The sequence below is a fragment of the Oryctolagus cuniculus genome, chromosome 7, assembly GCF_051225735.1.
Source record: "Oryctolagus cuniculus isolate XC-2025 breed Fujian yellow rabbit chromosome 7, ASM5122573v1, whole genome shotgun sequence".
In the NCBI taxonomy this organism is placed as follows: Eukaryota; Metazoa; Chordata; class Mammalia; order Lagomorpha; family Leporidae; genus Oryctolagus; species Oryctolagus cuniculus.
In genome coordinates this window covers 48,903,354-48,917,341 of record NC_142873.1, presented here as the reverse complement: position 1 = coordinate 48,917,341, position 13,988 = coordinate 48,903,354, and the positions used below count along the sequence as shown (strand labels likewise).

Genomic DNA, 13,988 nt, shown 5'->3' with positions numbered 1-13,988 from the left:
ACCTGCCACTAGTGCATTCAAAGTGGTCACTCCTGAGAGTATCCCCCCAAAATAGCCATTGTTGCAAAAGAGGTTTATTGTACTGTTGAGTAAAAGCTAACAAACGCACCCATACAGAAGTATTTTAATAGAAGACTTTCACAAAACTATCAATATCAAAATGTCTAACTTTACCTGAAGCAACTCAAAAAAGGTTCTTTCCAACTCTATGACAGATCTCCATAGTGAAACATCAGAAATTCATTCAGGTTGCTTGTTTCTACTGCTGTCTCCAACAGCCAGCTTCCAAGTGTTCCCTTAGTGGTTCTTAGAAGGTGACCTAACTGGTAGGGGTAGGTAAGTAAAGTTCTGATCAGAGGAGAAAGTAGCAGCAGCAGACGCAAAAGAAAGGAAACCAAAGGACAGAATCAACATAGAGAAATGAAGAAGTCAATTTTGGTTCATGGAATTGTACTTTGTAGCATGTATTGTTTTTTTGTAAAAGTAATAACCAAACTTATGATAAAAACATGGTGTCTATTTTATATGATGTTTAAAGCATGTAAAGGGATGTGTGATATAAAAAGATCAACAACTCTTGAGGACAATGTTGATTTCTTTGGGAATATACAATTTCCTCAATTAGTATGCTTTAATTTATCAGCTATGTAAGGACGTGGCTATTTTTTAAAACATTTATTTAGTAAATATAAATATCCAAAGTACAGTTTATGGATTACAATGGCTTTCCCCCACCATAACTTCCCTCCCACCCGCACCCCTCCCATCTCCCGCTCCCTTTCCCATTCCATTCACATCAAGATTCATTTTCAATTATCTTTATATTCAGAAGATCGATTTTTATACATTAAGTAGAGATTTCATCAGTTTGCACCCACACAGAATATAAGTGTAAAATACTGTTTGAGTACTAGTTGTAGCATCGATTCACATTGGACAACACATTAAGGACAGAGATCCCACATGAGGAGTAAGTACACAGTGACTCCTGTTGTTGACTTAACAACTTGACACTCTTGCTTATGGCGTCAGAAATCTCCCTAGGCTCTAGTCATGAGTTTCCAAGGGTATGGGAGCCTCTTGAGGTCGCTGACTTTGATCTTATTTAGACAAGGTCATAGTCAAAGTGGAAGTTCTCTCCTCCCTTTAGAGAAAGGTACCTCCTTCTTTGATGGCCCATTCCTTCTACTGGGATCTCAGTCGCAGAGATCTTTTATTTTAAAGAAATGTTGATGGTTGAAATGTTAACATATTGGTCTTTTGATGAAGTTCAAATAGTTGAGAGTTCTGTACCCAGTTCTCCCTGGGGAAAGGAAGATGAGGAGAAGAACCTGGAGAGTTGTTGTTCCCCAAGTCAGGTCTGGGAGTCCTGACGGCTTTGGAGGACAGGAGCCGTGACAGGGGATCGTGCTTCTCTCACTGAGAGGCCATGCAAGGTCCACGCTGGGTCAGAACTTAGGGCTCAGCAAGGGAATCAACCTTCACTTTGAGCTTGCATAGCCTTGGTTTTATTTGTCCTCTGTCCATCAGCCAAGACACACACCAGGTCTGGCCAATACAACTTCAAATACCACCTCTATATGCCAACAACATCTACATTTATTCTCACAAACCTGCACTTCCTACTCTCAACTTCCAATTCTCAGCTCAATGTTGCATGCATCTTAGAGTCTCTGCTAAATCTCTGCATCAGGTCAAATGCTAATGCTCAACACAGCAGACAGTTCCCTGTCAGCGTCACGACATCACTCCGCACGGCAATACTCTATGATCAGACCCAAGAACAGCATCTCCTGAAGAGCAGGGTATCACCTGAGGGCTTGAATTGGTCACTACAATCTATGTGTACCCCTGCTGAGTACATTTACTTACTCCCAAGCCAAATCTTGCTGTACTCTTTGGATGCACTTTCTCATTCTCACAACGTAAATTGCTTCCAGTTTAATGTAAAAAGGGCATAAGTGTATTGAATACAAGCTTACTGCCACTTTTTGAACTACTTTCCACCTATCATCTCTTACTTCCACTAATAAAAGCAGATGAAAAATTGCCTTCCCTTCAGCCAGTCTATTCCATGCCATCCACTTCCACACTGGACCCTGTGTGAACTGTCCACATCTGAAATCTGGACACAACTGCAGCCTGCATCTGTGTAGTATCCCTGTTTTCATCAGTTAAGTCATTAGCACCTTATCTGCCTCTTGCTTCCCACTTGCTCATCATTCTAGTATCTCTTGCCAGCACTCACATTTAAGGACAATGAACTACTTGACCTAAGAAACTAAGGAGATGATGAACTTTGGAGAGTCCTGTCATTGAATCCCTTAGTGAGCTATTTTAATGCGGGCTGCCACTAGCAGAGTGCCAGCTGATTCAGTTCCTTGGCAGGGCACTCTTCCTGGCTTGCAGACCACCGTCTTATTCCTCTTCTAAGTCTAATTACCTCTCCCAGGCCCCACATCCAAATGCCCTCATCCTGGTGACTTGGGGTCCAGTGAACCAAACTGAAGGTGATAGACATCAAGTAAGTAACACCAGCACCTGTGCTACAGGATCGGCTGGTTTTCGGTTTGTTGTTCCCAGACCAAGATAAAATGCCTGACAGGACCCGCAAAAACGCCACTCCTTTGTTTCCACCCAGTTGTGAACTGGTGACCTTTCACGTGTGAGGCGAACATGATAACCATTTCACTACGGAAACCAGGCAGGGAGAGGGCATTGGGATTTGCCTCAGAAAACCTGACATCTGCCATCTTCAACTATCAACACTTTCTAATCTACAAAGGTCAACAGCATTTCCAAACTAAAAACACACACACACACACACACACAAAAACAAAACAAAACAACAACAATAACAACAACAACAAAACACAAAGTACTGGGAAGCACCCCTGATTCCTCAGGCAAGGAGCTTGCAGCTCTGGATGGGTCCCAGCTTAGGGTCCCTTGGAAGCCCCACTCTTGGCTTTGGGATCCCACATTTCCCAATTTGAAATTGAGTAGAATCTATTTTTTCTCACTGACTTCTATGTACTCTTTACTGAAGGGTTGTGCTTGATAATGAAAGAATTATGAGCAATAGATTTTGCATCCTTGGACTAAAAAAAAAAAAACCTCATGGAATAGATCTAAGTTTACTGAACCAAGCTAGAGTTTGAAATGGACTTTGAGCACACCAAAACTGCCTAAGAATCCAATTCTGACCATATAAGAAAATAACTTTGAGGACAAATTTCACTTTTCATTTCCAGTGCAAATAAAAATATATTTTTAATGTCTACCAACACTCTAGCCACTAGGGCTTTTTGTTATCTGCTTTAGATGATACTGGCAAAGAGGATGTGATCATTGGTGGGATGGCAGCAAAATCCAACAATGCAGGGAATCTACCTGAAAAGATTCAAAAGAAGGCTTTGATTCCAATAGGGTTATGCCACCAATTTCTGAGTTAACATGTTTAAAGGTGTGGGGGGGGGGGGCAGTGCTGTGGCATAGCTGGTAAAGTCGCTGCCTGCAGTGCTAGTATCCCATATGGGCACTGGTTCAAGTCCTGGCTGCTCCACTTCCAATCCCATTATCTGCTATGGCCTGGGAAAGCAGTCGAAGATGGTCCAAGTGCTTGGGCCTCTATACCCACATGGGAGACCTAAAGGAGGCTCTTGGCTTCAGCTTGGTGCAGCTCCGGCCATTGGGGCCATCTGGGGAGTGAACCCTCTCTCTGCCTCTGCCTCTCTGTAACTCTGCCTTTCAAAATAAATAAAAATAAATCTTTTGAAAGGCAGAGTTACAGAGAGAGGTAGAGAGACAGAGAGAGATAGAAAGTCTTCCATCCGCTGGTTCACTCCCCAGATGGCTCTCTAGCCTCCTCCTCTGGTCTCCTTTCTCTTCTCTCCTGCTCCCTCTCTCCTCTCATCTCTCTCTTTCCTCACTAGCTCTTCTCCTCTCTTGTCTCTCTCACACTCGCCTTCTCCCTCTTTTTTCCCTCCTTCACCCCACCCCTTTGGTCTGCTGGGTTTTAGGTCAAGTGCCTAAGCCCCACGTGGCCAACTGAATATGACACCATGGGCCTAAGGTGTTCTTAGGAAAAATGCAACTGTAACTGTAAAAAGACACTGAGCTTGAAGGAATTTCTCTTTGAATCTAGGAAGAACACTACCTTTGAAAATATCGCTTTGTAACTTGCTAAACTTCTTTTGAATTTATTTTGACAGGTTTCCGGGTAATCAGTACTCAATGAAACAAAAATGGGTAATTAGTACTTGTTCTAGATGAATGCAATTTTAACTTTACTTGAATTCAGATAGCAATATTTAATATCAGCATCTTAAGTCATTTAGGTGTAACTGCCAATTTAAATTGGATAAAGGCAAATGAGATAAATGTGTCTAAATGTAAACTTTTGTATACTCAGCATGTTGTATTCTATAAAAAAAGTTTAGGTTAGTTTATAAACTGTCTATGAAAAGAGTTCAACATTGCTTGGAGAAACTCAGGTCTGAAATTTGATGTGTTACCTTTATCTTAATCTGACATTTTTAACAGGTTATTTAGAAATGTAGATCAAAGAAATTGGCAGATGGAAAACATCACAAGTACAGAAGTGTGCATTTGGTAAGGAAGGTTAAAAGGAAAGAGTTATTTTGAAGAAAGAAGAGGCCAGGAAACTAATTCTATTCTGAAGGACTCTCCAAGGTGCACAATTTGATTTTTAGATTAGAGATGGGATTGAGCAGCCCCTGGACCTGCATCCTCTGGTCTGCTTTAACAAAAACCAGGAGGGAAAGAAAGCCAGGCATCAGAAATGGAAAGATAGGTGGCAGGCCTATGAATAGCTGTTCTGTACAGTGATCTGCCCTCTAGGAGTCCCAACAGGCCAGTCCACTGCTGTGGCTTTCAATGTGGTAAGCCTGGGCCTCAGCAGAAGTCAGCTTAGGAAGAGCCCTGGCAGCTCTGCCAGCCAAGAGTTGGATCACTGGAAATGGACCTGCCCTGGAGTCGAAGGACTTCAGGTCCGAGCCACAGATCTTATTGGCTCTAAGCTGAAAAGCGCTTCACTCAGCCCAGCTTCCAAGGTGACCACCACTGCTGAGAAGAGATGGCCAAGTAGCGTCAGCAACATCTCAGGCAGAACTGTAAGTTTCCTGTTAGAGATGCCACCTGCCTTCACTTGGCCAGCTCTCCTCCCAGGCCAGGTAGGTAATGCAAGTCAACAGGGTGCCTTCCCCAAGGAGCTTCACACCTCCCTTAGGATGTACCCCACATGAAGAGACAGACAGATCCGGGCCTCTTAACTTATAGGTCCTAAAGCCCACCAGATTTTTATCTAGCCCCTTCTGTCAGGTTCTATTTGCCTCTCAATCAGCAAACTGAGTTGTGGCTTAGACAGCACCTTTCTTGAGTCCTCTAATAACGACTCTGTCCTTTGTTCTAGACCCTGTCTAGCCCACTTGGGTCTCATTCCTTTGTAATCATAACCTCTACTCTAACATCAATGGCTCTACTCCCAACCTGTGTGTACTGATGGTCCTCTCCTCCACTTAATGTCATATGATTATTCAGAATTTCACTACAGACAAACCCCTCTACCTGCAAAAGTTGAGTGGCCTTTCTCCCAATCTCGGCTGGGATCAGATTTAAACCAGTCCATCAAACAATCCTTACAAGGGTCCAGAGACCCCCTCATTTCCTCTCCTTTATGAAATCCTCTCATTACTTTGTTAATGCCACTCTCAGTATCATTGGTTGCTATTCTCACCCTGACTTGTATTCTGCAGTGTCTGTTTAAGTGTTTACAGCAGCTGATAATGGAATGAACCAAGGCCTTCAGCAACCAGGCGCTCAACCAGATGCTTCTCCATCCATACATGCCTGTCCCTGCGGAGCCCCAAGATACCCACAGCAGGCCCCTGTAGATGACGTCCCTAGTCAGCAGGAAGTAGCCAGAGAGACTCTTTGTCGCCCCCTTTCCTATGATCAAAAGGTCGGGATGGTAGCTTTGGGATCCACATGGAAGGAAGGCCTATACTTCCAGGAATGGAAGGTTCCTACCTCTACTTCCGGGGGTGGGGGGAGTCCTTGTCAAGGTCCCTGAGAGTGCCTAAAGGTCAACCAATGAGGATCAGACCTGCCTCAACCTTTAACCCCCATGCCCTGAATCTATGAAAGGAGCCCTCCCAATCTCTGATGCGCGACTTCTCTGGCCCCCAATCTGTTTCTCTGTTGGCACCAGGGAACCTCGCCCAGGAGCAGAACCCCAATAAAAGCCTTTGAATTAGGCCGGTGCCGCGGCTCACTAGGCTAATCCTCCGCCTTGCGTTGCCGGCACACCGGGTTCTAGTCCCGGTTGGGGCGCCGGATTCTGTCCCAGTTGCCCCTCTTCCAGGCCAGCTCTCTGCTGTGGCCAGGGAGTGCAGTGGAGGATGGCTCAGGTGCTTAGGCCCTGCACTCCATGGGAGACCAGGAAAAGCACTGGCTCCTGGCTCCTGCCATCGGATCAGTGCTGATTGGAGGGTGAACCAACGGCAAAAGGAAGACCTTTCTCTCTGTCTCTCTCTCTCACTGTCCACTCTGCCTGTCAAAAAAAAAAAAAAAAGTCTGTGAATTAATTGATTCAACTGCCTGGGAAGATTTGTTATGCGCCGGACACCTTGCACCAAGAAGTCTTCTTGTCATGCTCTGAAACTTGCTAGAACCTTGGCTTATATCTTTTTATCCTCTGCTCTTCCAAACTCCTTTACATCTGTAAACCTGGGGAGACTTCAGACACTGGGGACATGACAAGGGAAATCGTGTCACAGTACACATTTTTGGGATCATGGGAACACCTTGTAGTTAAATGATTTCAAGGCTAAACTGGCAGGCCAACTGCCCTCCTATAACTGTTCCTTATCTCTCTCAAGAATGAGTTGTGGCTTAACTGATAAAGCCGCTGTCTGCAATTTGGCAACCCATAAGGGTGCCCGACCCATCCTGGCTGCTCCACTCTCTGCTAATGGCCTGGGAAAAACAGCACAAGATGACCCAGTGCTTTGGCCCCTGTGAACCCATGGGAGACCTGGAAGAAGCTCCTGGCTTCTGGCTCCTGGCTTTGGCTTGGCCCAGCCCTGGCTGTTGTCGCCATTAGGGAGTGAACCAGTGGATGGAAGATCCCTCTCCTTTTGTAATGCTGACTTTCAAATAAATAAATAAGTCTCTAAAAATGAAAGAAAGGAAGCAAGCCATCTTTTGTAAACTCCATCTGCAAACTCAACAGAGACATCACTTCCCTTTGGTTGTTTTACACACTTAGAAGCTGGCTCCCAGCAACTTTTACTGCTATTTCACCTCATCCCTGGTGAATGCCAGAACTTCAGTTTTGAGCTTACTCTACATCCTCTGGAAGTTGTCACTTCAGATTTCTCTTTGGAGGAAAACTAAATGTTCAAGATGAACTTTTCTAAGGAGTTTACCACAACACACCCTGAGAGAGATGATCAGTTCAATTATTTGAGTTGATTTCAATCAGCAGTAATACTGTCCATATTAGCACAGTTCTCAGTTTTTCCCCTGTGCCCTGATAGACAAGGCCATGGACTTGAAAGAGGACACCCTCCAGGAGGACAAGAATAAATAGGAATCTGAGGAGGAGAAGTAGAAAGCTAGGGAGGCAAATGGGACAGGAAATTGAGGACTACAAGATGGCTCAAGTCATGTCTTTTTTGTTGTTGTTGTTGTTGTTGTTGTTGAATAATCAGGTCAGTGCAAATGCCTGATCTGATATGTGAGTAGGAAGGAGCAGTATGTTTGTGTGTGTTTGTATGTGTGTGTGTGTACACAAGCAAGCACTATGGTAGCAAAGATCCAGTTTGCTAAAGTACACTGATTTAAGTCTTTATGAGATGGTGCTATTGTTCTACTTTTAACATATTTGTAGTGATACTGTTAGACCAAAACACTTGAGACCAAGGATTCTTTGAGCCTTAGCAAGAAAAGGACTGGGTCCTTGGACAAATTCCCCAGCCCCCAGGAATAAGGATGATCGTTGGAAATAAGTCCACTGGACTAAGAGCCATTTTTGTAAAAAAAAAAAAAAAATTAGAAAAGGAAAACCTATAAATTGTTTATATTGAACTTACAGTGGTTATAGATAAGAGATGAGATAGATTATATTAAGCAGGGTAAGTTTTGGGGTAGGAGGCCAATCCATAAAAAATAGTTGTTTCTGGCTCGGTTGAGGTTCACTGTCTTGAAAGCGTATACAGGCCGGCGCCGCGGCTCACTAGGCTAATCCTCTGCCTTGCGGCACCGGCACACCGGGTTCTAGTCCTGGTCGGGGCGCCGGATTCTGTCCCGGTTGCCCCTCTTCCAGGCCAGCTCTCTGCTGTGGCCAGGGAGTGCAGTGGAGGATGGCCCAGGTGCTTGGGCCCTGCACCCGATGGGAGACCAGGAGAAGCACCTGGCTCCTGCCATGGGATCAACTCGGGGCGCCGGCCGCGGCGGCCATTGGAGGGTGAACCAACGGCAAAGGAAGACATTTCCCTCTGTCTCTCTCTCTCACTGTCCACTCTGCCTGTCAAAAAAATAAAATAAATAAATAAATAAATTAAAAAAAATAAAAAGAAAGTGTATACAAAAGCAGGAGGCAGTGGCTCCTATGGGATGTTCCTGTGGGATCATAGGAAGAGAATGTGGTGAGGCTGTAGATTTTGAAACCCTAACCAGCACTGAGCTTCCTGTTACATGAGAAGCAGCCCTTCTTTCCTCGTTTGAGGCGGTTTATTTGCATTTTCCTGTAAAACCTGTAAGGATGTCCCCTGAATAATTGTCTTAGAGGGGCCTACTGCTCCTCTTCAGGACCTGGCACCACCAGGGATCATGGCTCTGGGCTGCAAATGAGATGCAAATTGCAGCAAGCCCTAGAGGGAAAAGTACAAAGAACATAGTGTGCTATGAGAAAGTGAAAATAATGAATAGAACCGCTAGCCTGTGCCAGTTTACGTGGAGAAAAAGTGTGAGAGCTATTATTACCTATGAGTCCGAAGAGAGCAGATACAAGGAGAAAAAAGTGTTACCATTGAATGAGACTGCATGAAAATTACCAGTGTAGATGCAGTAAGTAGGGTTGTGGAACCCAGCAGAGTTGCAAGTACTTGCTCACCTACAACACAGTCTGTACTGCCGCAGGGTAGTAACCACTTACTCTCCAACGAAGTACAGTCAGAGCAGAGCGGAACGCAGTGCCCCACTGCCACAAATTTTGCAGTTGAGTTTCCCGCATGTGGGGAAATCGCAGGGGTCAGCACTCTCGCAGTGCAATGGGAGAGCCTCGCTCTGGGAAAACCGCCTGCCTGATATTGGTGTCTCTCCTTCCAGGTAAGTTTGAGGACCAAACCCTCCACCCCAGCACAGCCTCACACGCCCCGCACTCTTCACACGCGCTCACTTTGCGCCCCTCAACCTCCCCCGCCCCGGGCCCTCTTCGCCCTCACGCACGCACAGCGCACGTATGTGCCGCCAGCGGTCCCGTGCTTTCTCCCACAGCTCGGGAAAGCGGTCGTGAATCTACAGCAGGTCCCGGACCAGCAGCCCCTGCGTTGCGTTGCTCTATCTACAGAGCCCCGCCCCGTCCGGGACGCCACCGCAGGCGCCCCGCCCACCCCGCGCCCAGCAGCAGAACCACCAGCGCGCCCTCCACGAGCTGAGTGACAGCTGTGCCTGCCCCGTCCCTCCCTCCCCCACCCATGCGGGCGCCGCGCGGAGACCCGATCCTTCTCCATGCATTACACCTGCTTTGATAAGCCTGAGGAGCATCTACTCTTTGAACTGGAGAAAAATCAGGGGAGAGCGAGCACACAGTCCCCACTACCACACATTCTGCAGTGGAGTTTCCCCCATATGGGGAAGTCGCAGGGGTTAGCACTGCCGCAGTGAAATGGACGAGCCTCGCCCTGGGAGCACGGTTACCAGAGATTGGCAGGGTTCTTGTCTGGGCCCAAGCAAGAAATCAGGCATGAGACAGAGAGTAAGTGGAAAGCAAAACAGCAAGGTTTATTAGGGCAGGGCCAAAGTAAGAATGGATGGGCACCTCTCCAGACAGACCCTGAGAGAGAGTGCCCAGTCAGTCCCTCAGACTGGGGAAGAGTTAGGTTACATGGTTGAGTGGAGAGAGTACACCTGGGCAGGCCAGGCAGATGGTTGAGGCCAGGGGCTCTGAAGGGGATGGGCCTTGCCTTGCCGCCTCTGCTCTTCCCGGAACAAAGGACTTTTTGGATGTAAATGCGAAAGGTTCCTATCTGAGTTTTGCTTCTGAAGTTCTCAGAAACAGCAGGAAGCCTGGCTGCCATTGCCCTGCTTAGAGGAAGGATGGGCGGGACCCTCTGGAAGATCCCTAGGATGTTTGAAGTGCACATACTGGGCTGCACCTGGAAGGTGATCAGGCAGAAGGGGCGGGGACCCCCAGCTGGCAGGTTGCTGTGTAGAGGGAGCAGGGCAGGATGCAAATACTGGGCTGCCCCTGGCAGGTTATTGGGATGACTTTGAGATGCATATGCTGGACCTACATGTCAACTCTTTAGGCCTTTGTCACACACACATAAGCTCATATGTGACTTCCTACCTAACAGAACCACCTGCGTGATCATGGTGTCTCCACTGCCAGGTAAGTATGAGTTCCGCCCCTTCTGTCCCAGCACAGCCTCACACAACTCGCTGTGCATACATACAGTGAGTTCCTCAGGCTTCCTGGGCTCTCCTTGCGCTGATCCCCAGATACCAGCGAGTTTCCTGAAACAGGCTGTGCTATGACCTTTTTCTCGCACGGGACTCGGGCGTGCTTCCGCACCCGGAGCCTGAGCAGCTGACCCCGCTGGCCCCAGCTGCATGGTCACTGTCCCCTCTGCGTTTTTCAGGCAGCGCTCTTCGCCCATCGCACTTCCGGCCCGCATCAGCGCCTGCATGTGTGATCCTGGTGCTTTAAATCACACCTCCAGCCAGGGTGGGTGTACTCTTTCACCCAGAACAGGCAGGGGAAGGCACTGAGCCCCTGGAGAGATTCAGACTAGCTCTAAGGAGATCCTGGCTATCTTGTGTGACCCTTGGCTTTTTAAATCACACCTTCAAGATAGTTACAGTCTTCCACCCAGAGCTAGCAGAGGAGGGGACTGGGCCCCTAAAGAGACTGACTGTCTCCAGGAGACCTCCGCTATCTTCATGAGCCCCAAGCCAGTCAACATACAGTATGTGAAAGCCCTGTCCCATGGACGCCCCCAATAGGATAACCTAATGAACAGACAGTAACGGCTTAAAACTTGGGACATGTCCTCAAAGCCAGTGTGCAGCTCAGGCTCTCTGCTGCTCTCCTCTCGGACCAGACGCCTTCTCTGTCACTTGCCAATCAAATACAAGTTTCTTTTCGAATAAAAGTTTCTGGCTCTCTGCCAACTGTTTCTTGGCTTTTTATTTCTCTACTAAGCTGAGGAAAAGACCCCCTGCCACTCTCCTGCAAGTGCCCTCCCCTTGGCCACCAGTAAAAAAAGCCTTCCACCAGCCTATGCAGTAACGGGTGTGTTGAAGTAGACACTGAGACTACTGGTGTGGCCAGGTGGGGGACCTCAGGACAGGAGTCACTGACAGGGAAAAGAAACTGGGCTGCCACACAACAGGGGGTTCAGGAAGCATGAGAAGATAGGAAAGCACTCCATAGAACTCAATGCATGCTTTGTTTGGGGCTAAGGGAAGGTAACAAGCAGCATGAATATTGTAGGACTTTTGTGTTGGCATAGAATAAGAGAAATATTCCAGGTGGTTCTTTGGAAACTTTTGATGCACCTTAAAAAAGCTTGGAATATCTATCCTTTGCTAGAAAACAAACAAACAAACAAACAAAAATAAGGGAGAGCAGGCACACTGTCCCTGTAGCTCTACCTCACAAATAAAATAAGCAAATCTTTTAAAAAAAATCAAAGAAACAAGAACCTTTGCTAGAAGTAACCACCCATATTATTTCAGTACAATCTCAATAGTAAGTGCTTATAGTCTTGATTTCACAACTCGAGCCTGGAGCAGGATCACAACTTGAAAATCTTTGCCTTCAATGAGTCTTCTCATTGTAGATCTTCTTCTTGTTGGTCTTCTCCCAACGAGAACCCAACAGCAAGAAAACCAAACCTTTAGGGAATAGCTTCTGGGTTTGCATTTGCCTCCCCTGCAACAGATGGAACACATCAAAAGCAAACCCAAAATCCTTCCCTAAGAAGACTGGTTGACAGGAAACACCTAAGGAATGAGAAATGAGCATTTTTTCACGTTTCATTAAAGAATTTTTGGTTATTTCCTGAAGATATCCCTGGAATGCCCTAAGGAGAAATAACTTTGCAGAATGTTGCTTACCCTGGGCACAGGGCATCAGCCAAGATCTATGCCTTGCTCTTTAGTTGGCAGTTTCCCATTTTCTGCTTCGTCTCACTCCTTTCCCCCACCTGGCCTTCTATGTGTACAAGAACATTGACAAGACTCACCGGGAAAAGCGTGTTCCTGTCCCAGCCAAAGTCATGCTCACCCTGTAGAACATGTCCAGCTTCCTCCAGGTGGAAGCCCTCCCTCTGCCTTCCCTGACAATCTGTGACATAGCAGAAAACATGTTGGTGTCCAGCTCAGGATTTTGACCTCTAGGTTATGTGGGTTTAGTCCTTAGCCCCTTGTCACCATGATCTTCTCACAGTCTTGTTCTTGTCCAAGGACCCTGGTGGCTCTCACACTGTAGGGCTCTCCCTGTGGCCCCACACTCCTATGAAGTGGATATAGGAGAATTTTCCTGCAAATGTCTTCTGTATGCTGTAACAAGTCTGGGAATGTCATGTTTGAGCTATGGCTATAATCCCAGGGCCTGAAAAGACCTTTATTTATTCTCGAGGAGCAGCACGGAGGGTAAACTGAGGCTGAGGAGGGGCTGGTGGGGGTCTGCAAACTCACCTGCAGCAGAAGCTGGGAGCAGGGCTGTTGGATTTTTTTTCCTAAAGATGAACTTTTCCTGTCCACTGACTTGTTTTTGGCAATCCAACATAAAGCTGGACATCTTTGAAACACAGGAAGCCCCAGACTTACCAGACCTCTAGGCTAGCAGGCTGATTCAGGGAGGCACCAGGAAGACACTTCCCCCACACCCTGGTGTGGGAAGGGCCTTGGATGAGAGAAAATGAGACAGAGAGAAAATAAGAGGCATAGAGAGAGGACCCCTATCCAATAATTCACTCCTTAAATGTGCACAACACCTGGGGCTGGGTCAGGCCAAAACCTGGCTCAACCCAGTCTCCCCATGGGTAGGAGAGGCCCACGTGCTTGTGCCCATCTCCCCTTCAGCAGATGGCAGCTGAGGTCTCTCTGGGTCCCTTTAGCTGTACCAGGACTGCCTGGAGCCACCCAAACTCGCACAAGCTCCACACATGCCTGGAACTGCCTTCCTGGCTTTTTCCTCTCTGAGATTTCCTCCAGCCCCCTTGTCTTCCCAGCTGCTGTGGTGGCCTCAACCTTGTCCAGCAACTCAAAATTAGCTCTCAGCCACATCTGTGAAGCTGGAACAGCTGCTCCATTCTTCCAGGAGGCTGCCTGCAGTGCCCAGAAACTTGAGATCATTTTTTAAGAAAGATTTTCCAGGCCAGCGCCATGGTTCTATAGGCTAATCCTCCACCTAGCAGCACCAGCACACCGGGTTCTAGTCCTGGTTGGGGCACCCAGTTGCCCCTGTCCCAGTTGCCCCTTTTCCAGGCCAGCTCTCATCTCAGCATTGTAATTCATTTCATCCATGCCCTTCCTTTGATCAAGTGATTGGTCCATGCTGAATTTGTTTCCTCTTTACTAAAATGGGTCAGTTGGAATTCCTTGCTTGTGAGTTGTTTCCTTTCAGTGTTCAGGTTATGCACCAGATAAAGCAGATGCTGGTGTTGGGAAAGTGGATTTCTCTGGCGTCTCTCTGTAGAGAGAGACTCCCTCCAGGAACATGTGAGCGCACC

The 13,988-nt window shown here is 47.1% G+C and overlaps 1 non-coding gene across 1 annotated transcript; it reads right to left on the bottom strand.

The window, feature by feature from the left end:
• Window positions 1-9,199: 9,199 nt before the first annotated feature.
• On the bottom strand, window positions 9,200-9,362 carry LOC127493884 (U1 spliceosomal RNA). Its single transcript, XR_007924421.2, has one exon. It is a non-coding gene; the product is annotated as a U1 spliceosomal RNA (small nuclear RNA).
• Window positions 9,363-13,988: the final 4,626 nt, after the last annotated feature.